Consider the following 27,815-nt stretch of genomic DNA (forward strand, 5'->3'; position numbering starts at 1 on the left):
TTAAAAAGGCTGCTTGAGAATAATCTATTGAAAAAAGCAAGGCTCAAAGGGTTGCCCAGGAGATTGAAATCAAGGGAGAATAAAAAGACAGAATATAAAAATCCAACCAGATAATCATGAATACAACTTCCCAATGTGCTTATACACCGAGTTTTAAAAATTAATTGACACAGTTCCCTGTTAATCTTAGCTTTACAGCTTGATTATGGGATTTCTTAGACAACATCCCACTTAATAATAAGGAGCTTTGTAATATTCTGCCCTGTTCTAGTACCTGCTCTGTGTTCAGGGTAGCTAAAGCAATGTTGGATTATTTTTTCTGGCCTCTGGCAGGCTGGGTAATTTAAGGCTTCACTGGAGTGGGACAGGTCACCGTGGGTTGAGCTATAAGCTGACTTCAGTGTAATTTCGCTTTGAGTAACATACTGCAAAGTGCTTGGATGGTTTGTCCATCAAGATTAAAAATGATCCTTGGATTCTATTTCCATTTATTACAGGAAGGCAATTTGTTAGGCGGTCCTTCCGGTGAGAAGATCTTATTCAGATAACATTTCTAGCTTTAATTCTGAATTTCCTCCTGGGGGTGGGGGTGGGGAGGCAGGGCTGATCTGAGACCTTCCTATTAGCACAACACAGTATCCCCCTTCACCATACCTCACCCTGCAGCTGTGTTCACACTGTGGCTCTGACCTCCAAAGCCTCCCATGGACCAACAGAGGTACTTGGCTTGCAAAGGAACAGCGCACAGTAGGAGTGGTGGTCCATAGCAAAATGGGGCTAATGTCTCAACAATGTAGTGTACTCAGTGGAGAGGTTGGAGCAGTGGAGAAAGATACAAATGATGACTGCTGGCTGACAGCCGTAAATTACCCAAGAACTGATAGGACTTAACCTCTGGGGCTCCCTCATGTACTTGGAGCTGGGAGACTTTATGAATCGGCCGAGATCTGTGTTAACTGATGGGGCAGGAGGCAGAGGACCATGGACAGCAAACAGAGTCAGGGAAGTTAGAGTTGGGAGATGACTTGGGGGCGGGGTTATGTTAAGAACGGGTTTAGACTTTGCATGTTGATCTTGGTGTGACTTGGAAATCAAGTAAAATATTATATTTGGAGATTTATTACTTAATACTTTAAAGAGAAGCTGTTTAAATATGAACCAGTCATTTACACATTAGTATAAATAAAAGTTCTGCAAACAGATTTTGTTAGAAAGGGAAAAATAAATACTGATGGGAAAGTGGTTATTTCTAGGGAGAGAAATTCAGCCAACAGAGGGTGCTCAAAGGCTCCAAAGTCCATCTTGATGACAAAGCTCTGGTCCTGCTCTGCTGTTTTACTTCTAGATCTGATCTACACTTAATTTTATCCCCAAGTTTGTGGGGAAACCAGTCTATCCAAATAAGTATATCCCTTATACTCTTATATTTTACTTTAATTGCATTGTATTATTCCCTTTTTCACACTGTATTTTTATTTGCTTTATTGAGATGTAATTTACATGTCATAGACTTTATCCATGCCAAGCATACAATTCCCTGATTTTTAGCAACTTTACAGAATTTTATAACCATTGCCACAATCCAGTTGTAGAACATTTTCGTCATCCCAACAAGATTCCTCATGCCCACATAGTGTTAATTCTCATTTCAAGCACTATCTTTATTGTGGAAAGTGGAAGTTTAAGACATGTTCCAGTTCTTCAGAGAGGTGAGTGTTACAGACGATTATTCTTAAGTTCTGGCATTGGGAAAGTATTAATCTAAATCCCATATCTTTTACTTAGTACTAGGGAGTTTATTTAATTATTTAATTGCTCATTTGTTCACCTAAAAATGTATGATTAATAATATCTACCTGGCAGGATTGTTTAAATCAGTAGAGATAACATGTGAAGCCTGCTACATAGATGTTTAGTAAAATCATGGAATTATTTTATCACATACATAGATGCTTGCAAACAATAGGGACTTGTTGGATACAGAGATTGAATTCTGAGGTTAATTATTTTATTATTTTGTAACTTACTTAGTAGAATGGGATTGGTTGGAAAACAATTTATTTTATAGTAGACATTGGTTTTAAAAATAAAATGCATTTTAAAAAACTTAATTCAAAAAATATGTTGCTCAATTTTTTTCTTCTTAAAATTACACAGAGATTTTTCTTTCCAAAGAATTTTCCAAATGGCCTGCACCCTCCTGGCCTCCCCCAGTTCAATCCTGTGTTTTAAAATTTTATCTATCCCTTTCTTCTGAAATGGATTTGAAAAAAATAATACCTGACTTCAGGTTTTCAGATCTTGGTAGTGATTTTCTTTTCTGGTATGAAATTTAAGACCAATAAAATGCAGTTGCTATTTCCTGTAGATGTTCTACTTCTGTGTTATGATTTCATATTTATTACCATGAGTTGAGATCACAATAAATGCCTCTATCTCCCTGCTTTATGTTGTAGCCATTCATTTTTGTGGAGGAGTTGAGGTACTAGCTCAGTTCTCATGACCAGGTACCAGGAAAACTAAATGTGGCCACTAGGGGGCACTCCTCTCACAGAGTCTAAAGGCCCAGGGAAGGGTTACTTCAGCCCTTCTCCTCTTCCTCCTGCCTGAGGGATCTCACAGATAAGTGGCACAGTGGTGCCCAAGCTCTTCCTTAGCCATCCCTACACTGGGACAGCTTCCCAAATGGACAGGGGATGAATATGAGCTTTCTACCACTTTGAATTTTGGGGTAGCTCCATGGCTTCTCCTAGGGAAGGTTCTTTTATTTTTGTTTTTCTGAAAACTGCTTTGCCACTAAAGGGTGCTTGCAAAAGAGACTGGTTCTAGAATTTCTTTCTTTAAATAAAGCAAATCAAAATCTCTGATGATGGGGTCCAGAAATCAGCATTCCCATCACATTCTAAATTTTAATGTACACCCCCAAAGTTAAAGATTTCAAAACGTAGGCTATTCTTGCAAAACACATCAGCCTTTCTTCTCAAAAACAAATCTCAAACTATAATGAAAGTCTCAGAGGCATTGGAATATGCCCTTCCTGAGACCTCCAAGTTCGTATTATCCTCCTGGGGGCAGATAAGACTTCCTTTCTTCTAGCATTCAAGGGTCCCTAAAGGGCTAGCTTGAATTTTAGAAGTGTGATTTAAGAAAAGTAGTGTTGGAATAATCAAACTGATATTGATGAGGAGCTGTAAATCATTTCTTTAAAAGCAATGGACTTTGTAATTTTTTTTCTGTGTATTTTTGTTTCCCTAGGTTTGCTGTAACAAAGTACCATAGATGGAGTAGTGCAAAAATCACAGAGATTATTATTTCTCAATTATGGAGGCTGAAAGACTGAAATCAAGGTGAGAATTGTTTCACACCTGTCTTAGTTCCCGGTGTCTCTAGTAATCTTGGCATTTTTTTGCTTATAAAGTTGCACTGATTGTGATCTTTTCCTCCTTTGACATGAGGCCTCCTCCTCTCTGTGTGTATCTGTTGTCTTCTCTTTTTTAAAAATATTTTTTTTTTTAGTTGTAGATGGACACAATACCTTTATTTTATTTTATATATTTATTTTTATGTTGTGTTGAGGATTGAATCCAGTGCCTTACACACCCTAGGCAAGCGCTCTACCACTGAGCCACAACCCCAGGCCCTGTCTTCTTTTCTCTCTCTCTCTCTCTCTTTTAATATTTTTGACCCCTAATAGATACATATAATTTCCTACAACTGATATCTCTTCCTGTGTTAGTCAGATTTTCATTGCTGTGATCAAAATACCTGACAAGAACAACTTAGAGGTGGAAAAGTTTAATTTGGGTTCACAGTTTCAGAGGTTTCAATCCATGTTTGGTTGACTCCATTGCTCTGAACCTAAGACGATGCAGAACATTAAGATAGAAGGGCATGGAGGAGAAGGAAAGTTGCTTTCCTCATGGCACCTGAGAAGGAGAGGGTTGGGAAGGAGAGGGAGGGGAGAGCATATGAGGAACCAGGGACATAATATAATCAATCCCCAAAGGCATGCCCCAGTTACCACCCAGTACAGCAGTCCTTTCAAATTATTAGCCCATCTAATGATTAGGTTACGGCTCTTATTATTCACCTCTAAACATTCCTGCCTTGTCAGATGAGCTTTTGGGGGGATACCTCATACCCAAACCATGACACTTCCTTTTAAGTTTCCAAACTCAATGAGTAGCAAGGAAAAACTAAATTAAGCCCAGTACAGAAAAATCAGTCCAATCCAATAATTTAAAGAGCCTACTCATTTTCTGCAGGCATGACTCAGATAAATGCTCATGCTTTCTTATTTCCTTCCCCTTTTCTTTAGATCTCCACAAAATGATAGCTAGAGTCTCATGGGGGTTGAGCTTACATGACTTCATGGTCATACAGGAGGCTGCTGACTCACTCTGTCTTTGGATCCTTGCTGGTCTCTGCTGCAGAATAACAGCTTCTGTCTGTTCTAGCAATTCCAGTGGAATAAAATTGGTCCTATCTGATGTTTTTGGGTTTATACTCTAGCATCATTTTCTGGAGTCCCATGTTAAAGTTTAGAAATCTCTTTCTCATTACAAAGACTGGCTTTATGGCTCTTGTTTTATTAAAGGAACTCAGAAAATCAGCTCTGAGATTCAAAGTAGATTGATGGCCTTTCTTTTTGTTTCTGGTAGCAGTTGATCTTTCATACTTGAGGAAAAACCCTCATAATTTAGTCCTATCTGTAAGGGAACAAGGTTTACGGACAAGTAAAACCATGTGGTATATTAGTTAGTTTTTGCTGTGTAACAAGCCATCCCAAAGCTCAGTGGTTTAATGCAGGGATTGGAAAACTATGGCTCACATCAGGTTTTTGTGGTACCCAGAAGATGAGAATAGCTTTATATCTCCAAAGTGAATACAAAACTCAAAGGATTATGTAACGGAGGCCATATGTGGCCTAGGAAGCTAAAATACTTAATCTCTGGTCCTTGATACAAAGAGCTGACCCTGGCTTAAAAAATAAGCATTTATTATTGCCTACAAGCCTAGGAGTTCTTTAGCTCCTGGACTTCTGCATACATCTGAGGCAAGCTGTGGGGCAGGCAGGCAACTCTGCACATCTTGGCTGGTCCTCTTCCGTCGTCCAGCAGTCGGCTAGCTGAGGTTGATTGGATGGCTGTGGCTACGAGAAAAGTGCCCTCATCTATGAGCTTTCTCCTCTTCCTACAAGTTAGCCCAGCTTGACTTATGGCAGAAGTGGTTTCAAAAGAGAAGAAACAGACAAGGCATTTTGAGGCCAAAATTTGGACTTGACATGATTTTACTCCTCCCACTTTCTATTGGATGGAAATCCCAGCCTAGATTTGGGAGTAGGGAAAATAGACTTTATCTCTAGATAGGAAGGATTGCAAAGTCCCTTGATGAAGAGTGATCCAGGGCATGGTGGAGAACTGAGACTATTTTTGTAATTAATCTACCACATATAGGTTGTTATTTCCAAAATATTACCCCTGTAACTAAAGAAGATAATTTTATTTATCTATAGATATTTTCCCAAATAGTTCTTGTGATCTTAAGATCCACCTTTGTAGAAGCAATTTTAATTTGATTTAGAGCATATTGGAAACTTTTATGAATTCTTAACATAGCTTTCAGATTCTAAAATCCTTGGGTTAAGATTTTTTAAATTTCACACTAGGACTGTCTGCTTTTCTGTTTAATAGCATCTCCTCTTCTTATTCTCAGGTTCCCTACTTGAAGTAAAAGAGAGGTTAGTTTTAACTTTTAGTTTTATAATAAACAATAGTCATGGTATTCTCTTGTTTCTCTAGTCTATAGTTCCTGAAATTCTAGCTGGCAGCTTTCAAATACCCTTCCAAATCACCCCCATGGGGCTACTGTGAGGCACCTCTTCTTATGAGACTTTTTTTTAAAACTTCTAAATTGGTGCCCTAAATAATCATCTAGAATTTCATGCCAGCCAACTGCTAGTTGAGTTTACCATCAAGTTTCCATGAATGTAATGTTCAAACTCTGTGACTCATCTTTCTCTTTGTTGGGAGCCCCATAACTTTGTTTGATGCTGTTTTGAAGGAAAACAGAGCACTCTACAAAAATCCAGATGATTGACTCTTAGAGTCTGAAGGCACATCAAACCTTTCCCTGATGCACTACACTGTCATCCTTCAGAGGTGACCAGGAAGCCTTCTTGGCTGTCTCCCAAGTCAAGAAGTTCACTATCTACTGGGAGTTTTGACCACACTAGATTGATACAGACTCTGCATTAAAGTATCTCCAAGCAGCTGTTAGAATGGCTCCAAGATGCTCCAAGAAATATCTAGGTCATAGTCACCACACAATTTTTATAGCATAATTTAGGGGGCAGCAACTAGTTGGAAAAATTAGAACACCGAGCAAAACTGGGGGCCTGCCCAGGGCAATGGTGGTTCCTGATCTGTTGGAGAAATGCTGTGTATTTGGGGTATTCCTTCCAAATTCTAGTTGTAAAAGTCAAGCCTTTACTGAAGCTCTAAAAAGGAGGCCTGGGAATAGAAATTCCTCAGTGGTTTCCCTAAAGGGCTTGTGGCTACTGGAGGGAACAACTGGGTGTGTGCTGAGGACAGACACCTGTGTTTGTTTAGCTCCCTGGTGTGTGAGGTGGGAAGGGAAAGCTGTGGCTTGGGAGAGGAAGATTTGTTTACGGGAAAGAGGCTTGAGTGTATGGGGTAGGCCACCCAAAATTGTGGGGGCCTGGTGAGTTTGAAAAGTCATTTTCAAGGTTGTCAGATATGATAGAAATTGAAGATTACCTATCCAATTACCCAATGTCCAATTTCCCCCTTTTCCTTACCAATAGAACCCTGTTCTGTTTGAGACAGCTCTGGGCATCAGAAGAACATTCTCCCTGATTCCCTTGTAGCTATGATGGCCCAGTGATCTGGACAAGCCTGATGAGATGTGAGAGGATGCCTATGGGGAATTCGGGAAAAACTTTTGTGTCCCCTTTATGAGTTCTGTCCCCTTTCCGGTTCCCTTCCTTCTTTTTGTGGCCTGTTCTGCCGACATGAGGGCATAAGGAGCTCTCTATCTTTGGGGTGACCACAGGCAACAGGCACAGGCAGAATTCCACCCCCTCAGGATTCACTCCTGGGCAGCGGCACCAGCTCAGGAATGCATTCTTGGGCATCTTCTGTGAGTCCCTGTGTATTTAAGCAAATATTGGTTACGTTTTCTGTTTCTTTCAGCCCATCACAGTTTTTAGTGGTACAGAACATACACTCTACAACCCCGCTTCTTAAATGATCTTCTTTAACATGATACCTAAGAATCTAGGTTTGAGATCAAGCCTGGGTGACCCCAGAGGCCATCTTCTCATAGTATTGTTTTGTAGAAACTGCACAATAAAAGACAATTGAGGAATTTTGTGTTTGTGAACCCCCTGATCTGGAAGACTTTGCCTGGCTCGGGGAACAGTGAGTTGGCATGCAGGGCCTGGGCCTGCAGGGTGAGGGTGGAATTAAAGATTGGTGACAAACCACAGTGCTCTGTGCTGTTAATTGTTCAGGTGACCCCCGCCCCCTTGTGCTTTGACTCTCACCTATGGCAGCTGAGCCTGCCCCATGTGGGTCAAGGGAGCTGTGAGCTCAGGTGCCGCTGAGCCTCTTGCTGGACTGGGTGTATTAACAGGCCTGCAGTCTTCCATAATAGAAGGTCAACACTTCTGGGTTATAGCTTTTTTTGTGTGTTTTGTGAGTATGATTGACACATAACTAACTGCAATACCAGACTAAGACCCAAAAGGTTTTTATTAATCTCTTATTAATCTTAATCTTAGCAACATATTATTTCTCACTTATAATGACGTTTTTCTTAATCTTATATGTGGTCTCTTTGAATTGCCTCAAAATATGTATAAATATATATGTATTATAGGTATATATGCATAATATATACTTATTTATCACATATATGTATGATATATACACATTTATATTTTATAAGTTCAAATGTCAATAATGTCAATAAGTATGACTAAAAAGTTTTTCTTGTCAATGGCCAGTTGCCTTCAGTAGGAATCAGTGTTCAACTTCCGGGAAGAATTGATGTGAGCTCATGGGGTGAGGGGCCCTTCCATTATAGCAGGCAGGGAGGAAGCACACAATAAATGAAAAGAGCATGGGCTTCGAAACTGGGGAGCCCTAGATGAAATCCAGATACTACTGCTAGAGTTGTGAGCTCTCTGGAGGTTTTACACCTTCCTGAGCCCCACTTGCCTTATTTGTACATTAGGCATATGTATATGACGTCAGGCATAAGCTGGTCAAGTTTGTGCACACCTGTAATCCCAGTGACTTGGAAGGCAGAAGCAAGAGAATCACAAATTCAAGGCCAGCCTCAGCAATTTAGTGAGGGCCCTTTCTCAAAGTAAAAAATGAAAAGGGCTGGAGATATAACTCAATGGTAGGGTAACCCTGGATCCAGTCCCCAGTAACACCAAAGAAATAAAAAAATAAGATAAAAATAATTTCAGGCCTGGTGCTAATTCAGGTATCCCTCAGTGTAAGTTTTCTCCTTTGAGTCAGTAATAATAATAATAATAACAATGGTAGTAGAACTAAGAGTAACAGCAACAACAACACCACCATATCATGCCTTCTTGCTCACAGTACAGTGGGTCTGAGTACATGGACTCTTGAGTCAGAAGTGCTGGGTTCACATTCTTGTTCTGCCCCTTGAGAGCTCAGAGATTTTTGGGGTAAGAGATTTGACTTCTTCATGGCTCACTTGCTTCATTTGTAAAGTGGGGGTAGTAATCCTTATACTTCACAGAGTGGTTGCAGAAGCTACAGTAGATGACAGTGAAGCGTTAGGCACAGGGACTGGCACATATTCGGGGCTCAATATGTGATAAGTGAAAAAGGATGGTGACCAGGGCTCAGATTTTGCCCCTTGGTTGGTAGCACTATACAACAGGTGGCCTGGAGCCAGGCCTCCTGACCTCGAGCTTATTCTGTGCCAGCACTGTGCTTAGCACTGGGGATGGAAAGAGTAAGACTTGGCTTCCATTTTTGATTTCAAGTTCAGTGTCTGTGATGGATGTTCATGAAATAAAAAACATTAAGGTGGGTCCCCAGTCCTTTAATACCACCAACTATTTTGAGTTTCTCTGACCCTAAGGGTAAGGAAGATGCCCCTGAATCTGAGTAGGTGGCTGCTTGTGACAAGGTGGTCATAGCCGGAGCAGATCTCTCGGGTTCTGTTTTGTGCTGTTTTCCCATCTTTGCTGCATCCAGTGTGCTCTTGTGAGGTTCTGTCCCCCACAGATTTATGTAACTTATCACCGCAGTCACGTCTGTGTGTTTTGTTGATGCCATTTAAATTCTGTTACTATTTAATACCAAGAACATCTAAAAAGAACATTTTGAGGGACTTGAAAAATCCAATTGTTCTCTTGGTAATTTGATTGTAGGAAACAGGAGAAGATAGTACTCTGAATAGAGTGCTTTTAAATGAATCATCATTGCTTTCTTGTACAGGCAATAGATGGACTCAAATTGGGAGCCCTGCTAAAATCTGTCATTAGGTGGAAGATGTAGTCTATGTGGTAGGGAAAGTTCAGCACTGTGTGGCAGAAAATCCAAAATAATAGTGGCTTAAACAAGATGAATACTTGATGTGTTTCTCATGAAAAAGAAACGTGGAGGAGACAGTTCATAGCTGGCAGGTGGCTTCTTGGAATCCCCAGGGAGCTCTCCATCTCCCTGTTGTGCCATCTGTAGAACCTGGCCTTCTCCTTATGGACCAAGAGCTGCCCAGACTCCAGCAGTCATGTCTGTGTTCCACCCACAAGGAGAGAGCCGAATAAAAAGTGAGAACATTTTTCTTGAAGGCATTCCCCAGGATTCCCATATTACACTTTTGCTTATATATTATTGGTCAGTACTTAGTAACATGGCCACCACTAGCTGTAAGAAAGGCTGGAAAATTTATTCTTTATTCCAGGGAGCTAGGTACCAAGCCAGAAGAGGGTTCTGTAATAGGGAAAGAGGGGAGAATACATTCTTACCCAGAAGACTTAGCAACACATTTTTTTTTGAGACTCAGTCACACCCTTGTCTGCCAGTAGAAGGTCTTTTGGGGGGCTTAGTCCAGGGACCCACAGCAGGAAAAGCCTTACTGTGGGTAGGGCTGCATAAATAAGGTACATGGGATTTGGAAAGAAAAAAAGCTAGAGAATTGCCAAGTGGGGTTAAAGACAGAGTTGGGCAATTCCCGGAAGTCATCGAGGGCTGTAAATCAGCTTCCTTATTCAAGATATGAAGTTACTGAGGGCCAGGTGAGTAGTTGACCTCCAGTGTCAGGGGCTGCCAAATCTGCTCTGGTTTGATGATTTGCTAGAAAGTTCACGGAACTCAGAAAAATGTGTTATATTCACAATTCCAACTTATAGTGAAAGGGTATAGATCAAAATCAGCAAAAGAAAGGGGCTCAAATGACAGAAGCCGGAAGAATCCAGGTATGAGATTTTTATTGTTCTCCTGGTATAGTCCACCAATAGTGCTGGATTCCCCCAGTTGCATTGTGGGTGACAGCACATGTGAAGTTTTCCAATTCAGGAAAATTCACCTGGACCTTGGTGTCTAGGACTTTTGTGGGGGATGTCCAGGACCTGTATGACATCCTGCCCCCAAGAGGTCAGACTGATGTGGTGTGGCCTAAAAGGTCCATCATAAATCACACTGTTGGCATAAGTAGTCTAGTGTGGCACAAGGTCCAGGAACACAGAGATACTTTTGCCAATAAGAGTATTCAAGGGCTCAGAGGTTATCTCCCAGGAGATGGTTAAAGGCCAATTCAGGAGATATTTAGAAGGTGCAGGGTTTGGAAAGCTCAGCTTTGCTGAGTCAATCTTTCACTGCATCTTTGCCCAAAGCCACACACCTGTGGCAGAGCCAGGTCCAGATTTTTCATCACCTTATAAGTCATCAAGGACAACTGTCTTGAGTTGACTTGCCCATAGCACAGGAAGATCTAGAGTACTCCTCCTGACCTCCATCCAGTACAAGAATTGATTTAAAGCGTGATTTGGAACACTCACAAGTGTGTTCAAATGGGCTCTTAGTGGCTGTAAAACTTTAAAAGATTGCATAACTTCTTGGTAGCTCAGGTTTCTCATCTGTAACTATGAAGAAGGTGACATTGTTATCTATTCATAGTGTTGTTCTGAGGGTTATATAGCATGAACTAATGCTCCGTGTGATGATACATTATACCTGCTCAATTAATGAAAACTATTATTGTTAACACCATTAAAAGCCAAGGCAGCATCTCCTTTTGAAGATGGTCAAAGAGCTGCACAGGAAATTATGGGTTCCTTTGTATCAATGAAAACTGAAATCTTAACTATAGTTGACATTGCCCATATTGCAAAATTTCCTCAACCATTTACTTTATCCTGTTTTCAGTAAGGTAAAGCTGTCCCCATATAATTTTTTTTCATCTGTGTGTGTGTTCTCTGATACTTCCTCATTTCTAGAATCATCTTAGATAAACCACTCCTGAGGTGATTTTCTGCAATGCTCCAACATCCTCTATGTTTCTCCACAGAAAGATTTGACTTCCCAATTAGTTTTTGTTGCTCATTCAAATTCAGCCCAAAGCAGGAGCAAAAGATCTTCTTTCCTTATTTGTCACTATCAACCTGTGCATTTTTGGAAAAGTCATTTGACCTCTTTGGGCTTCAATTTCCTCATCTCTAAATTGAGGGGCAAGGGAGAAATAGCTGTTGAGATTCCTTCTACCTCTATGCTCAGATGCTGAATGTGAATCTGTGTTTAGGGTCATTTCGTCATCAGGATTAGACATCCATTTTGTGTGTGTGTGTGTGTGTGTGTGTGTGTGTGTTCCTGTGCATGGGATGGGCTGGGAATAGCTTGAAGATGGAGAAGCAGCAGGGATTCAGCTAATTCTGTATTTTTCCTCCCCCTACCCTGCAGATTTTATGTTGCTGAGCAATCCTGAATCACAAACCTGTCAAAGAGGAAGCTGTTTGTGTTTGGGGTAAGAAACCCTCAGCTTCCGCTCTGCCCACTCTCACCACGCTGCAAATGCCAACGCATTTGGGAGGACTGGAGGAAAGAATCTCTAATATTTTAGAAGCTTTGGAGTTGCTTTGGGACAGAGATCCTTCGATTACTCTCCACCTGTTCATCTACCTCAGTTTTAACCAGGGGCGAGGGCTCTGGTCCTACAAAGGTGTGCTGGGTGATGTTTAAGAAGAGGACCTCAGGAAGGAAGGACTTCACCCTGTTGGTCCCTTCCCTTCTTCCTCCCTCCCTCCCAAGGCTGTTCTTTTCAGAATCCTCTCTCTCTCTCCTCTGCTGACTTCCTGATACTTCTGGTCCTGAAACTTCTAGAGGAAGTGTCACACCAGCACTACTAAGCAGGCAAGAAAAGCTGGTCTGTGTGCCTCAGCCACTCCAATCTGCATGGCAAAGCAGGCATTTTTGTTCAAGCTTCTTTTTAAAGCGATTTAAAAAAGGAAACAGACACTCCTGTGAAGCCTGAATAGCTCCATTTCTATCAGCTTTGTCATGACATGGGCTGACATGAGAGCAGCCCCATAACAGGGCTGACAGTTTGATGGGTTTAATTTCAGTGCAGATTTCTGCAAAGAGGCAGCTGCCAGGGGCCTGCCACTGGTGGCTGGGGAGGAAGATGGGGCCACAAGCTTTTTTGAGGAGAAAGGGTCGTCCAATGACGCAGCTGATCACGGCAACAGCAACCCCCCTGTGCCCACTGTTGCTGATCTCAATCTCTTAACGGACTTAGCATCCACCCTGCTCAATTAGTCCCTCTCTGGTGGAGGCCAATATTTGGTCTCTGTGTGAAAAATGAAAGCAGAGATCAAACAAATGGTCTTGAGATGAGGAAGCCAGTCAAGGTGGTAGAGGAGCCCACAACTTCTGTTGTGGATCCTGGATACACATCACTCTGTGAAAGAGGGATCATCTCCCCTTCCACTGCTCACCCCACTTGGCATCATTGTATACAAGGGAGAAGTTATTCCCAAGGGAAGTCACATACGTAAACAAGGCAGGATTCCTTCCTTCAGGTTCAGTACTTCTGTTCACCTGTATCCCCCCACAACGGTCTAACTTGCAAGAGATGTGTTCTCCTGACATTCCATAGCCTTTTCCTCTTTCACACACTGGCTTCTTAGTTTGTTCCCTCTGAGTCTTGTGGTTTGGGAGGCCTGTGAACACGCATCATTTATTTATTTCACCAGCATTAATTGGTTGCTGTGTGCTAACCATGTGATACATGTTGGAGCTACAAAGCTGAATTATTCATGATTCCTGCCCTTCAAAATTGGAACATCTGGTAGGGAGAACTAACACACAAAGAGGTAATCCTTGGAAATGAAATTTAAAGACCATCTTGTGATGCCATTTTACATAATCCAGAATGGTCACATTTAAAAAGTCTGAACATATTAAGTGTTGTTGTGGGTTTAAACCCAGCAGATCTCTTACACACCCCTGGTAAGGGCAAAATGATGTAAGTACAGTCATGTGTCACTTAATGATGGAGATTTGTTCTGAGACATGCACTGTCAGGTAATTTCATCATTGTGTCAACTTCATGGAGTGTGCTTGTACTAAACTAATAGAGGGATATTGTCACTAGGAAATATAGAATTTCCATCATGTTATGTGCCCCATTTTTGATTGAAACACTGTTACATGGTTCATGACTGTTCATGGAAAATAATTTTGCTCTATTTAATATGGATATCACTAGCAAACTGTAGGACAAAAAAAGCAAGTCACAGAATAATATGTGGATAATTTTGCATTGTCAGGGGTTGTATATAAAGGAAAGCATATGATATTTCCTCTTTCTCATCTGGCTTCTTTCATTCATCATTAGTATTTTCAGAATTACTCACATTACAGCATATATTAATAGTCTGTTCCTTTTTATTGTTCAGTAGTATTCCTCTATATAGATATACCACAATTTGTTTATCCATTCACTTTTTGATGGATATATAGCTTTTTTTCCTATTACAAATGAAGATGCTATGAATACTTATATTCAATGAGGTGCATGAATTTTTATTCCCATTTATCTTGAGTAAATGCTTATGAATAGAATGGCTGGATCCTACTTTTTAATGCTACTAATATTTTACTTACTTATTTGCTTTCGTTTTAACAAATATAAAATATTTAAAGGTGCTTTTGTTCACTTGAACCCTAAGATCTTAGATTCATCCACTGACAATTATCTCACCAAAGTGGTTTTTCAGAAAATTAATGTTCAAGTAAGAGAGAGGATGTAGCACATAATGAATTAAGTACTTTAAACTTTTGTCAACTGACCTGAGTGGATCCTATGTTTATCTTTTTAGGAAGCTTCTTAACTTTCCCAGAATGATTTACCATTTTAATATTCCTACCAGCAGTGTATGAGCATTCTGATTCTTCCCCATCCTCCTTGATGCATGGAATGGTCGATTTTTGTGTTAGTCATTATAATAGGTATATTGGGGTGTTAATTATGGTTCTGACTTGCCTTTCCCTAATGTCTATGAATTTTGAGCATCTTTTCTGTATATCGTTGTTGAGAAAGCATTTGTTTCAAGTCTTTGCTATTGGCTTTTGAGAGTTATATCTATATTCTGGATTTTTACATACTCTGGTGTGTAAATATTTTCTCCCAATAATCTCATTCTATTAACAATGTTTTTCAAGGAGCAGAAGTTTAAAATTATGACAATGACCAATTTGTCAATTTGTTCTTTTACATAGTTTTGAGATCTCACTTAAGAAAACTTTTCCTGAGTTAACATCACAAAACTTTTTTTCCTAGAAGGTTTATAGCTTTAAGTTTTACAGTTAGGTCTACAATACATTTTAAACTAATTTTTGAATAAAGTGTGAGTTCTGGATTGAGGTGTGTATACCTTAAAGTATACCTCCTAGCTTTACCCACTAGTTTTAGCACAATTTATCAAAAAGGCCATCCTTTTTCTACCTTTGCAATTATCCTGAAAATTGCTTGTCTGTATATGTTGGCTTGTGGTCTCTCTATTTTTTCTGCTAATCTCTATTTTTTATGCCAATAACTCACTATTTTGACATCTGGAGCTGTCCGAAGTCTTGGAATCATCCTTCTGACTTGGTTTTTCTTTTCTAACTTGTTTGGGCTAGTCTAGGTGCTTTGCATTTCCACATGAATTTTAAGTTTTAATTGCTTAGGAATTGAATAAATGTCAAAGATGTTTCATAGTGGCCTTATTACTCTGATTAGTTAATGAGAGGGGAGATGAAATGAAGCCACTGTGAACACAGAGATATTTCCAGCATGAATTAGGCAGGTGACCTGTGGCAAACTGATGACATCAATCTATGCCCAGCTTGGGCTAACAGTGACATTGTGGTGCTCATCTATGACACACTGAGATGTTGCCATATATCCTGTGACCTAGGCACTGAATATCAGCACCTTGTCCTGAATATTGTCCTCAACACTTTCTCTGCTGGTCTCTTTGACAATGTAGTTGTGGCAAGACACTGAGAGTCAGAGCCAGAAAAGAGTCCCCACCTATACCTCCAGATTTCAGATAGCTTCTTCATTGCTGTATTTCATGCAAGAACACCATAAAAAATGAAGTGGTAAGCAAACTGCCTTCTAGTTGGGTGACACTTGTATCCCACTATAATCAAACATGATAGTTCTTCCCTTGGAGAAAGCAATGCCAATAAACACAATCAGGACACAGGAGAGTAAAATGGGGTTGGTGTTTGTACAAATAAGGAGAGCAGCGGGGATGACTCCCAAAGCAGTGTCTTCCTGAACACGTGAGGTAAAGGTATTTTATTGGGAAGACCCATGCATATTTGTTTATCAAAGATTCGTGATCACATGTAGAGATGAGCACATTCTTGAGCATGCTCACTTGAGACCATAGATGGGAGTACTCCCTCCATCCTGCCCATTTGTAGAGAATTTAGCATTGAAGTGACTTGGTGATTTGGCCCCTCTCCGATACCATCAGATTGCCACAGTTCCTCTTGCCTACTTTGTGCTGGAAATATTTCTGTGTCCACCATCGTTCCATCTCCCTTCTCATTAATCAATATAAAAAGGCCAATATGAAAAAATCTTTGACATTTACTAAATTCCCAAGCAATTAAAATCCAAAGTTCATATGGAAATGCAAAGTATTTCTAAACAAGTTAGAAAAAGACAACCAAGTCAACTGATTCCTTGAGTTTTCTTCTGGGGGGCCTTATCTGAAACAAACAAACAAACAAGTGGAAGGTGTTAGCAGTCATTGAAAGAGACAGCAGATTCTTCCCCTGCAAGCAGATGCTTGCCCCTGAAAGGTCCTGCCTGGATAGAATATCTGCTTCAGCCAGTATCCTTAGAAAGCTTAATGAAGGCTCAGGTTCCCTTCTTTCCCCAAAGTGCCCACACCAGAGAGCTCAGGAAAGCAGACGTGGAGGACATGAATCATCTTTTGGTTGTCTCACATGCAAATCCCCTCTTGTCTGAGTACTCTGTTCTCCTGTTGGAACAATTTGCTATCACTTGTCATTTGGGTGGATTGGCAATTCCTGGTGACAGTCAGCTCCTATTGCCTACCATCAAGGATAGTTGATAGAGGCCAGATTCTTTCTCCATTACATGTCTTAATCTTGGCCTGGAGGACACGGGCTCTTGGGACATTGAACCTGGAGCAAATGAAGCCAAGATAGAGGGAAGAATGGAGGTGAGGGTCAGAGCTGTGACAGAGACTGAGGCAGGCCAATCTGCCTTGCAAGGTGACATTTTGGCATCACTTTTGCTGCATGTGCTACAGAGAGGAAGCCTGGTAGAAGTTAAATGAAACAGTGTATGGAAAATAACACTGTCAGAGATCCCTTTTCTCCTACACAAAAATCTTATCTAGAATCACGGAGTTGTCAAACTGGAACAGAGCTTGCCTTTCCTTTCTTATCTAATTCAATCTTTTCATTTTGCTGATAAGTACATAGAGACCCAGGAAGTCTGAGGGACTTGACCAAAATTGCCTTCCACCCACACTCCTCATATACACCTAGACAGAGCTGGGATCTAAGTGTTCTGATACCCAGTCCATTTTTCTTTAGCTACTCTCTCTCATGCTTCTACAACTAGATGTTTACCTAGATATAAACATATTGGTAACAGAACTTTTGAAAATGTTGACACGCAACCATAAAATTTCAAAAGCTGCCTCTTATTCTGCCTTTTTGATCCTATTCACAAGCCCTGTTTGACCATCATCCTGTTTAACAACTAATGTAAGGCCTTATTCAAAAAGGTTACATTCACGGAAGCAAATCCCCTTCCAGCGTACACTTCCTATAAAACTCACACACAGTCGCATGCCTTGCAGCCTGTTTTTCTTTCTTCCTTTCTTTTTGTTCTCATTGTCATTAATTCTATCATCAAAACTTCACTCTGGCTGTGCAAAATTCACCCAAGTTATTACCTCTTTCTAGTCTTTTCTGTGTTTTCTGGAAAGAGGAAAGAATAATACTTATCCACCTCAATAAACTTGATTGAAGGTGAAATAAAATCCTGTACACAAGCTGTTGTGTAAATTTTAATTCATTGTAATCATTAATAAACATTATATTAGTATTAACTACCAAAAAGAAAACAATGACTGTAGAGGGTGGCCTTGACCCTTGACACCAACCCAAATTGAGGAAAAGTATTAATAGAACTATGAGGGATTTTATTCAGAATGTTTTGTTTTGTTTTTGTTTTTGTTTCTTTCTTTCTTTCTTTTCTTTTCTTTTTTTTTTTTTTTTAGGAAACTAAAGGTTTTCAGGATCCCTATTACTTTCTTCATTGATGTGACCAGAATTTGCCTTATATTGACTTTCCTATCACTGGGTTGGCCTCTTAGAAAAGGGCCAGTGTTTCATCTCTTTGGATGGATGCAGGATGATCTTTTCTAGAAACTAGGACACAAATGCAGTCATGTGTTATATAATGACAGGGATGCATTTGGAGAAATGCATTGTTAGGTAATTTTATTGACGTGTGAACATCATAGAGTGTACTTTTACATCCAAGCCTGTGGTCTCCTTATGTCATCAAGAGACCCAGTAAACACAAGATAGACGAGGCTGCTGCCAGTGTAACATAGCATATTTTTATAGCAAATGCTTTTTTTTTATAAGTAGGAGTTTACTCCAACACAGTGAAAAAAGTATAGATAGTAAATACATAAACTAGTCATGAAGTTATTATCATTATCAAACACTAGGTACTGTGCATAATTGTATTCTATACTTTATACAACTGACAGCACAATTGGTGTGTTTACACTAACATCACAACAGACAGGTGAGTCACATGTTGTGCTATGATGGTATGATGCTACGATATCATTAGATGATAGAAATTTTTTTAGCTCTGTTATACTCTTCTGGGATCACTGTTTATACATGCATCATTAAGTGAAAGGCTGCAAGGCACGTGACTGTGTGGGTTTTCTAGGATGTGTGCACTGAAAGGGGATCTGCTTCTGTGAATGTAGCTTGTTTGAATAAGGCTTCACAGTTGTTGTTAAACAAATAGGCTGATGGTCAGTGTCTGAGCTTATTACCAGGCAAATTGAGAAGCTTCAGATATGTCCATGCCTGTGTTTACCTGAGGGCAGTATAAGTCTTAAATAAATAAGTTGTATTTTGTTAAGGATCCAAGTGGTTTGTAGCCTTGTCATTGAGTCTGTCATTGATTAGGGAAAGTAAAATCTCAGTTGTTAAAAACGGACTCAGAATCTTTACCTTCAGTTTTAATTTGGGTCCTGCCAAAAGGACCCTCTGAGACAAGGAAAAGGGTTCATTTGGTTTAATTGGGAGGTGGAATGAGGGAAAGGGCGACTGGAAAGAAGGAAGGGTCAAGTAATGCGTGATCTTGAGCAGGTCACTGCAGAGATGTTCAGTCCTGTTGGGTCCTTTGAGAAAAGGTGTCATGTGCCCTCAGTCCTGTTGGGTCCTTTGAGAAAAAGTGTCATGAGCCCTCAGGTTCAGCCCACTATGGGGTAGGAAGATGCAGCACCAACCCTCAGCTCTTGCCTTTCATCGCTTGAGTGCTGCTCCTGAGGTGACAGCTCCCTGGCACTTCTGTCTGCAGGTGACTCTGAGATTGGCCAAGCCTAGTGGGTGGGGAACCAATGGCATATGCTACACTACGGAAATGTATTCCAGCTCCTTGGAGAAAATAGGATCCTTCATATAGCACTTTACAGTTCTCCCCTCTTTAAATATCACCATGACAACCACCACAAAATAGAACACCTAAAGTTAGGAATAATTTAAAATTTTGGGAAATGTGGACTATAGGAGAGATTTACATTTCTATTTGCTAAAACTTTACAGAAAAAAAATTCAATACTGAAGTCAATTCTCTAGATCTTTATTGTCCATAGTGTGCTGTTAGAATTTCTCTCTCTCTCTCTCTCTCTCTCTCTCTCTCTCTCTCTCAGCATTATGCATAATTACAGAACAATATTAAACTGAAGAGGTTGACATTGATACAATGCAACTGTACCTGGATTCTACCAGTTAAACACATACTCATTGTATTTAGTTCTGTGTAATTTAATCACTGTGTGGATTTGTGTGACCACCACAATAGAGAAGATGCAGGACAGTTCCATTGCAAGGATCCCTTGTGCTACCCTTTTATAAGCTGCAGCCACTTCCTCCCCCTACCCAACACTGGAAATCATTAATATGTTGTTGGTTATAATTTTGTCATTTCAAGAATATGGGGTAAATGGAATAATACAAATCCAAACTTTTTAGATTTTTAAAAAAATTTTTTTTCCTATTCTGCTTAATCTTTTGCAATCCATTCAAGTTGTGTGAGTCAGTATTTTGTTCCATTTTGGTTGTTGAGTAGTATTTCATGGTTTGGATGTATTATAGTTTGTCTAGTCATTCACTCATTAAATGAATTATACCTGGTTCCTGTTTTGGGTTATTATGAGTAAACCTATGAATACTTGTGTAGAGGTTTTGTGTGGACATATGTTTCCATTTCTCTGGCATAAATGCCCAAGAGTGTTATTGCTATGTCATTTGCTTAATTTGAAGAGAAATTGTCACTCAGAGTAGATGACCCATCTTATGTGTCCACTAGTAATGATCCAGTTTCTCCACACCTTCTCCAGTGTTTTGAAATAGCATTGCTCTCTCTCTCTCTTTTTCATATCAGAGCCTCAGGGAGATTGTTGTGGCTTTGGTTTGAGGACAGTATTGTGCTTGCAAATTTCTGGGACAACCTAAATATCTCTTATAATTCTTGTTCTTCTTTTTTCTGACTGCCTCTCTTTTTAACCTTAAAATAATGTATCTGATAAATTGTAATAGATCAAAGCATTACAAATGACTATCTTCTGTTGGATTAAAAAGCAAAAGGCCAATCCTTAATCTGCAGAGGTAAATAAATGATTCCCACGTGACCTGCCTCAGTGCAGGAAGATGGAATAGGGAAATGAAGAGCGGATAGAATCATAGGAGAATGACCCACAGGGTCCATCATTCATAAAATGTAATGAATATCATAACACTTTAGGCTAGATGCCTTCAGTATACACAGTTTTGAAAAGAAATGTACTTGTGGAGACCCTGGGCTATGACCTACTTTAAGATATTTGTTCTAATAACATAATTTGGGTTGGGAAGAATGTAACCTACCATTGGTTTAGATGTCATTTAGGAATGATGCTATCTATGGTGTTTTGGGAGATGATGTCATGGATGCCCACGGCAATTAAACTGCTTGCTCAAAGCCACACAGGGAGCTGACTGCAAAGAAGAAGTAGAGCCCATGCACAGTACAGTCCAGACATGTGAAAGGAGATTTTTTAGCTTGACCTGTGTCTGATATTTTCATGTCGTACTGTGCCGCACCCTGCTTTGCATGTCATCTTGTTACAAGCTGGAAGGTCCTGCATGGTTCTATTTTGCTGCATATTTTATTATTCTGTAGAATGGACATGGAGGGTGGGTGAGGCATTCCTCTGCAGAATGAGAGTATGACCTGTTTGCAAATGTTGTCTTGTGTTCAGGCTGGTCCAAAGGCTCAGAAGTCCAAAGAGGAGCTGGAGCAGGTCATGGGGGGCGGGTGGGGGGGAAGCCAGATTAACTAGAGCAGGTTTTAAAATAGAAGACTTAAAGTGATTCAATGTTAATTGAATATTGAGTAAGAAAGAGGTAGGGAGTTAATTGAATGAGTGAGCTTGGGGTTTCGAATAATTTTTTCATGATGTGAAGGAAATTATTGCAGTGTTGGATGCAGATCAGGGGAGAGAGAGAGGCAGCATGAACTTTGAAAGCAGTAAATGAAAGCCATTTAGTTTGGTGGAAGAAACCTGAGCCTGTTGGTTTGTTTGTTTTTCCTCTAAGCTTGTTAAAAAGCTATTTTTAAAAACCCAGAAATTGCTATAAAATGTTACATGTTATCTAAATAAAATTTAGAAACTATGGACAAGAAAAAGAAGAAAATGAATAGATCCACAGTCCCCTTATAGATACCACTGATATTTTAGCTTACATCTTTTTAGTCTTTTCCTGAGTATATACGTCATCATACCCCCTCTACCCCCACCCCACACAAAATCCCTGACTCAGTTTGGCTTGACTTGCTATTTTTTGATTTTATGGTGGTGCAAGAGTGAATCATTCAGCAGAAACTCTGCTTTGAATTTCAGTCTTTTCCAAAGCTAGTGATATGCAGCCCAATACTCCCTTGTGATACAGGGCAGTGTCGGAGAGCCAAAGCTCCCAACCAGGCATCCCATTACAGGGGAAACAACCAAAGCTGTCCAGTGTGCTGTGTTGCTAAACTTTGATGGTTGATGGGGTAGGTGTAGAATGCATTTTCAATATTTTTTTTATTTATGCAATATTTTTAATTTATGCTGGGTTTATCATTATGTAACCCCATCATAAGTCAAGGAGCAGTCATATATACATATATGATATATATCATATTTGTCAATCCAGGAGCAATCATCTATACATATATGATATATATAAGATTTATCAATCCATAATATTTACATATAGAATCATATAGTTTTATAACCAACCTTAAATCTTAACACTCCATGAATGTTTCCCATATAATTTTAAATTTCCTACTATCCTGTTGTATAGATGTCTGTTAGTTGATTTATCTAATATTATTTCCCTCTTATTTACTGTGATGATGTTACTATTTTATTTTTGTTATTATCCACAATTATTTCATTAGGTTAAATTTGAAATTCCAATAGCAAATGAAAGATAAATATTTTAGCCTTTTGGTATCTAGTGCCAAATGCTTAGTTGTCATTCCAACCCAGAGTTGATAGGGTTTCCCATGTTCTTTCCAGCAACAGGTTCCATTATTATTTTTTAATTGCCAATTTGATAAGTGAAAAAGTTATCTGAATTAAAATTTTTCATTTATTTGATTATTAAGGACATTATACTTAACAAAAAAGTTTATTGCCTATTTGAAATTCTGCCCTTGATAAGTGAAAAAGTTATCTGTATTTAAAATTTTCATTTATTTGATTATAAAGGACATTATATTAAAAAACGATTTGTTTGAATTTCTGCCCTTGTGAATTGCCTGATCATGTTCTTTGAATATTTTTTTTTTCCTATGGAATGTTCACCTTCTCATTGATTTTTGCCTTTTGGAGTGCTGGAGTTAGAACCTGGGGCTTTGCACATGCTAGGCAAGTGCTCTCCCTCTGAGCTACCTCCCCATCTCTTTTTATTGATTTTTAGTTGCTTTTAGTTGCCTTAAATATAATCAACTTTTGTTTGTTTTCTGTGTTGACAGTTTTTTTTCTCTGTTGGCTATAGGCTTTCAATTTTACGTACTTTTCTATGCTAGTAATTATTATTGCTGTTACTATTTTTTCTTTTATTTGTTTGCTTTTAGTTTTTAGGTAGTCAGATGTATCACTGCTGAGATTCTGTCACTGGTGTCATACTTAGACAATTTCCATTCTTTGATTATATAACCACTTATCCACATTTTTTTCTAGTTTTTTTTAAAAAAATCTATTCATTTAAATTTGCAATTCATTTTGGTGAAAGGAAACTTTTTTTTATTGGGATACTATTTCAAAATATTATGTTGTAATTTATATTTGTAAAGCAATCTTTGGGAGGGTTAATACTCAATACTGTTTTATTTCTATAGTGAATATATTTGCATACAGTTTGTCTATACAGCTAAGTGCCCTTATCCACACCGGGTCTGAGCCCCACTGTGAATATTATTGTTGGCTTAAAAATCAGGGTAGGTCTTGGATTCCGTTTATACTAAGTAAGCCTATCCCATAATGCTGACTGGCATACTCAAATTTCTTTTCCTTTCTTTCTTTTCTTCTTCTTTATTTTGGTCTGGGTTCTCAAACACTTAAAATTATGGTCTTGCTTTGTTTTCTTGAGGCCTGCCTGTGACAGTGAGTGTATTGCAGTCATTGGTCAGAATTCATAGTTTGGGAAAAGCTTTTCTGGTGGAGGGGGTGAAGGGAAGGGAGTGAGTCACCTGACAGCCTCCAAACCAGGATGCTCACAGCTGGGTGCACTGCAGTCTCTGAGCACAAACTGCATTTCCTCCCTGACCATCTCTGAATGCCACTAGCTGTAGGACTGACTGCCCATTTAAACTTTGTCCTTCTTTTTCTTTTCCCTTTCTTTTGCAGAACTTCACATGTGAGAATACATTCCAGCAGCAGGATGAGAGGATTTTCCTGAAGCCTAGAAGTTCTTGGAGTTCCACTGGATTTGCAAATGTACCAAAGAGGGCACATCTTGTTGTGCATATTTTTGAACTTTCAAATCTTATGTCTCAAAATGCTGGTTGCTGGTGGAAGGGGTCTTTTGCAGGTAGACGTGACTCAGGAAAGGGGAAATGAGCAGGAGGAGAGAGACACAAGGAGTTCCACACACTGGGGAAAGGTCCCCACTGTGTTTTGTATTTGTGTTTTAAATTTTGGGAGTGACTCATAGGCATTTAGCAAAAGTAATTGATTAAATTAACCTTATCAGTACTGAGGTTTCCTGGCCTCTCTCATCAGATACTTGGCTCACAGGCTGGTAGGTATTTAGTTGGTGACTGGTGAAGAGTGTGGGCTGAGTCCCACCTTTACAAGTGTGACGGTAATACCATCCTTGCTCTATCACATCCAGACTTTATTAAAATCAAGACGTGGTCCCCTGACTTGTTTGTTTTCCTTGGGCATACAAAACAGATGCTTGGGACTCACTTCACTAGACACAGCAAATCAGGGTCAGCTGTGAAGAGTCAAGTGCACACTTTGCCTGTTCTGCAAGGATACATTTTTTAGCAATTGGGCTGCCTGGATTTGAAAATGATAGGTGATATTCTCAATATAACATTCTTCAAATGCCTGGTTAGAGTTCAAGGGTTATGAAACCAGACTCTTGAGCAGTGAGTGGGCTGGGAAAAAATAGAGACAGAGTGCCTAAATAAGGCTCTGAAGGGAATCGGCAGAAGCAGGTGATCAAAGCGATGAACGCTCCGTTTACCATGAATGAATTCTGGGATCATCTTCCAACAGGGCGATACTAGTCAACAGGGAGTTTATGTCTCATCCTTTATCCTCAAAATGAAAATTATTTTGGGATAGGAAAGAAAGGGAAGGTTGGAAAAAATCCTCCCACCCACACCCCTCTGAATTAGGAGATCTGTTAATCAATATAGATTGTCAAATAATGGGGTTTCAGCATGTGTAATTTGTGGCAGTTGGGTTATCAAAAGGCATCCTTATCTGCATCTCCATTGTCCCTTTAAACAATTTATTCAGTGGGGGCTCTCCAACAATGAAAAGCATTGCCCTGCTTTCCGTAAACACTTTGCAAAATGTAACTGCTGTCAATAAAATTTTTGACAAATGGAAAGCATTCTAATACAGCATCCACCCACACACATGCACACACTCAGTACTATAGGATCAGGGCCCCACGTTTAAAAAAAAATCATCTTTGGGGCTAAAATGGACGTTCTTCAGTATTATCCTTGGGTGCATCCTGGACAGTACTGCATAGAAATAACTTAAAATAAATGACTTACCTCACTTGCATTTTGATGGTGTCATGTTGAGGATAAGAAAAACTTCTTTCATGCTGCAACTTTTGGGCCATTTATTATGACAAATTTATAACTTTGGTATAGCTTTTCCAGTTCAGCGAGTTTAAGTGGTAAGGTCCTACAGTTTTTGTAACAGAGGACCTGCACCTTGCCAGGGGAAGGAGATTTGGCATATCCCTATTAGTCAATCCAGTGAAGAAGAAAAAAAAATTTCAGTACTCTGAATTCTAGAACCACAATCACATTTCAGATCTAGAGATTTTCTTCTGTCTCTTTTGAATCTAAACGAAGAGAATCATAACAATTTTAAAGTCTTTATATAGAGCATAAGCTGTTTTTATAAATGTGAAATAACTCATTGAGGATATAAGTAATGTTAAGGAGGCATCCTGAGAAAACCTTGCTTTTGATGTAATTTAGTCAAATGGATTATTTTCTTCCCTCTGGCTCCCTCAACCCTCAGCACATTTTTGTCAAAATGAGTTTCCATATGTTTCATCTAAATGAGTCACATTCACAGAAATCATTCAAATTATCTGTGAATACTTTTCTTTCATTTGTGGCTTGGAGGTGGGTGGTTATAAGGAGTGGAAGGGATGATGGGCTGTTCTCCAAACCCCAAATCCTTTGGCTTGCTCTGATTCTCTGAGTGCTCTGCATCTCCAACTTTATTCTATACCGGAGGGAAATAGCCATAGTAAATTGCAAAGATTATTCAATTTCAGTCCACTTTAAGTGCCCTTAAAGAGAGACTGCACTCATGACTTCTCAGGGGATAGGCGATGCGTCTTGCCACAGACAAAGTGCTGGGTGAGAGGTTTTAAATCACATTTGTAGCTTGGGAGACGAATACTGGAAGCAGTTCTCTTCCTAAAAAGTAGTCATCTGTGTCACTGACTGTACAGACCACAAGTTGGGGTGACCAGAGCTAACTTGCTTAAAGAATTGTGGAACCATGTAAAAGGACATAAACACCTTACCCAGGTTAATGAAGACTGCCATTGCATTTCATGCCTTGAACTTGATGGATGCAATTGATCTGTTTACCTATGCCATCTTTTATTTGGTTAATCTTAAATGTACACAAATCTAAATTCAAATTAGGCAATTCTTGGGCGCTGGGTCTGTAGCTTAGTGGTAAAGCACCAGCCTAGCATGCAAGAGGCAATCTTAATCTCAGCACCATAACCAAAACAAAACAAAAATGACGACGACAAAAATGAGGCAGTGCATTTCATCTGTGCTGGAAATGAGATCTCTTCTGCTGACTGCGTTAATATTCTATTTGATTTTCACCCTTGCAATCAAAGGCTATGAGTAAACACTTATGGAGCCTTTGCATCCGAGTGACCTAGATATGGAAGGTTTATTTCTTTACTTTCCCCCTGTTTGATTGATTTTTTCATATGAATGGGTGTGTTGTAGATTGTTTTGTGGATTTCATTGCTACTTGATTTTAATAATCTCTATGTGCTGTTGGAAAAGACTCCCTTAACCCATTTCCACACATTCTTATTGGGCACTAATGCTGTGCCTGATGATGGGATAATAAGCTGGCCAGACTGTCTGGAATCTTGAACAACCATGAGGCTCTCAGAGAGACCACCCACAGTTCCATCTCATTGATGTTTGGATCTGTCCAAAGACAGAGAGGGAGAGGAAAGGAAGGGACAAAGGGAGAAAGGAAGGTTGATTTAATAAGTTTCAGATCATTTCAAGCTGAAATTCTGTCTGTGATAGGAACATAATTGAGGTGGAAGAAAATGTCTTTCTCCTTTGCATCTATTGACATCAGTCTTTTGGGTGCATCCCATGTTGTAGGTGGTGTGATCCATCCAGCCTCAGGTCTTTAAATGATCCTCAACTGGGTGAGTCTGAAGTCCTTCTGTGCAGATGAGGTGACTCCTTTTCTACCCAGGCTGTTCCCTTTTTGCTTGAATAACCACTTACTTTGGTTTGAGTAGGACTCTGTATCATTCTTCTTGCTAACTCATTTCCTTTGCTGGCTGTGCTGGATTCCCAGAGCACCCAAGCAGCTAGCCCCTGTAAGTTGAATTTTTTTCATGGGCCCAGGTGTGGGCAAGCTGATCACGATCTACATAAACAACAGAGTTGGGAAGTAGGTTGGGGTCAGGAGTCTGGTTGGGTAAAAATATATTTAGTATTTAGATCCCATGCATTTTTCAGGAATCTTTGAAATAACTTACAATAAAAAAATAAGCAATTAGACTAATTTAACAAGGATTAAAAAGTTAAAGCTCATGTCAAGTATAAAGTGATAAACTTAGGCTAATAATAGCTTTTATAGTTTAACACTAATTTTAGTAGTGGGTTCGCAAGCAATCAAAATTTTAAACTATAGGGAGGGATTTAACTTTGATACCTAAAAGAATACATATGAGTTCACCTGAAGGTGAGCTCTCTGCTTAGCTTACTAACTCTTAATTGAAACTTGGTGCATGGGTCCTGTATATAGGCAAGGATTAACTAATGAACACTTTTAGTGGTGATATTTTTTAAGTTATAGAAATGTTCTTCATGTGTCTGTTTCTCATAGTGTGAAAAGGAGCTGGCTGGTTTCTACAGGAGAATTAAAATACTTTTTAGCTTTTGGGTTTTACTTCATCTGAGCTGCATCTTAGCCATGCCAGAAACGTGGACATGCATCT

At 39.5% G+C, this 27,815-nt stretch overlaps 1 long non-coding RNA gene across 1 annotated transcript; it reads left to right on the forward strand.

Annotated features, from left to right (window-relative positions):
* The first annotated feature begins 649 nt into the window (after nt 1–649).
* On the forward strand, nt 650–24,485 carry LOC110599397 (uncharacterized). Its single transcript, XR_013437241.1, has 4 exons — nt 650–1,709; nt 3,256–3,347; nt 11,967–12,030; nt 23,738–24,485. It is a non-coding gene; the product is annotated as an uncharacterized LOC110599397 (long non-coding RNA).
* Nucleotides 24,486–27,815: the final 3,330 nt, after the last annotated feature.

Source organism: Ictidomys tridecemlineatus, chromosome 4 (assembly GCF_052094955.1).
Source record: "Ictidomys tridecemlineatus isolate mIctTri1 chromosome 4, mIctTri1.hap1, whole genome shotgun sequence".
NCBI classification, from domain to species: Eukaryota; Metazoa; Chordata; class Mammalia; order Rodentia; family Sciuridae; genus Ictidomys; species Ictidomys tridecemlineatus.